The sequence below is a fragment of the Rhinopithecus bieti genome, unplaced genomic scaffold, assembly GCF_001698545.2.
Source record: "Rhinopithecus bieti isolate Rb0 unplaced genomic scaffold, ASM169854v2 scaffold_21542, whole genome shotgun sequence".
NCBI classification, from domain to species: Eukaryota; Metazoa; Chordata; class Mammalia; order Primates; family Cercopithecidae; genus Rhinopithecus; species Rhinopithecus bieti.
Window position 1 is genome coordinate 474,492 of NW_016810483.1, and position 2,141 is coordinate 476,632.

General features: G+C 46.0%; 1 pseudogene; it reads right to left on the reverse strand.

Moving 5' to 3' along the window:
* Positions 1-787: 787 nt before the first annotated feature.
* Positions 788-1,551, reverse strand: LOC108542240 (lysosomal-associated transmembrane protein 4B-like; annotated as a pseudogene).
* Positions 1,552-2,141: the final 590 nt, after the last annotated feature.

Sequence of the window (2,141 nt, forward strand, 5' to 3'; positions counted from 1 at the left end):
GCGGTTAGATCGCCGCAGACTGCTGTGTTAACAATGAGGGAGGCTCCGTGGGCGTGGGACCCTCCCGGCCAGGTGAGGGATATATTCTTCTGGTGTGCCCGTTTGCTTAAAGCGCGGTATTGGGGTGGGAGTTACCCGATTTTCCAGGTGTTGTGTGTCTCAGTTCCCCTGGCTAGGAAAAGGGATTCCCTTCCCCCTTGCGCTTTCCAGGTGAGGTGATGCCTCGCCCTGCTTCAGCTCTTGCTGGTCAGGCTGCAGCACCTGACCAGCACCGATTGTCCGGCACTCCCTAGTGAGATGACCCCAGTACCTCAGTTGAAAATGCAGAAATCACCGGTCTTCCGTGTCACTCGCGCTGGGAGTTGGAGACTGGAGCTGTTCCTATTCGGCCATCTTGCTCCGCCCTCTATTTTACACTTTCAAAAGAGAGGGAACAGAGAGAAAAAATGTGACTAACTGCCCAACTTTGGGACCCAGCAGGTACAAAAGTGGACTTCTCTGACTCTAGGTCCATCAGATTTGGGGGAAGTTTCAGTGCCTAGGAAAGGTCAGAGAAGCCTATTACATCCCCAGTCCTACAGAAAGAATTCTACAGCTAATCTATCATAGTGTTCTAGCAAAGCATATGTTGAAAACTACAGGTGTCAACCTAACATCTAAATTTTTTAAAGTAGCATTTCAGCAACAAACAAGCTCAGAGAGCTCATCACAAAAGTGAAATAACAGAACTATTGCTCAGATGTCCAAAAAGTCAAGCTGCTGCCCTCAGCTCCACCCACTTGAAGGCTTAAGCAGACATGTAAGGTGGCAGCGGCTCCTTGGCAGCACCATTCACAGTGGCATCATCATACACAGGTAGTGTCATTGCTGGTAACATAAACCAGGACATCAGAGGAGTTCCTGGCATTGCTAGCAGCTCCAAAACAGCTAATCAAGTAACCCTTAAAAGTCAAGATAGGCCAGGCGTGGTGGCTCAAACCTGTAATCCCAGCACTTTGGGAGGCCGAGACGGGCGGATCACGAGGTCAGGAGATCGAGACCACACTGGCTAACACGGTGAAACCCCGTCTCTACTAAAATTAAAAAAAAAAACTAGCCGGGCGAGGTGGTGGGCGCCTGTAGTCCCAGCTACTCGGGGACTGAGGCAGGAGAATGGCGTAAACCCGGGAGGCGGAGCTTGCAGTGAGCTGAGATCCCCACTGCACTCCAGCCTGGGCGACAGAGAGAGACTCCGTCTCAAAAAAAAAAAATAAATAAAAAGTCAAGATAATGCTAATAAACAACAGAAGAATAATAAGGACCAAATAGGTAGGATTCACTGACATGACATCCTCTCTGTAGGGATAATTAGGAGGCAGTTGTCATATGTATTCCTGAATGGAGTTTGGACAAACAAGCACAGTGATTGCAACCAAGGTATTCAGGGCAAAATCAAAGATCTGGTAGCAGAAGAAGGGGATGATCCAGGCTGTGTATTGCTTGTATGCTCCGTAAGCAGCCAATAGCACATATCAGGATCATGAGAAGAGAAATCACAATGGCAAAGCACATGCAGTTCCACACGACTGGGGAAGCCTCAGAATCATGGCAGAGGGTGAGAGGAACTTCTTACCTGGCGGTGGCAAGAGAGAGTGAGCTACATCCTCTAATATTATAGAAAAGGCTTCCAGACTTCCTTACCCATGGCTTACCCAATGTCTCACTTAAACGTCTGATAGAAAAAAATGCTTAATTATAATGCTTTATAAATCATCTAAAATTCAATTATATTCCAAATCATTGTCATATTAGCATTTTATTTTAATTCTTTGAGAATCTACTGTATTTAAAGTTCTGGATGTGGGAATATTTAATAATTTGGAAGCTCTGAAATCTATTTTTTCTCCTAGAATCTTGACACCTCTAGTTACCTAGTGGCTTGAGCCAGAAATTAGGTGAAAACCATCCTCTTTCCCTCACCTCTTATATGACTGATCTATTGTTGCAAAACAAATGACCCCCAACATTTAGTGGCTTAATATGCATAATCTCATAGTTTCTGTCAGTCAGGAATCTGGGCATAGCTTAGCTGGGCCCTCTGCTTTACAATCTCTCACAAGGCTACCATCAGTTGCTGACCCACCTCTGTGTTCTCATCTGAA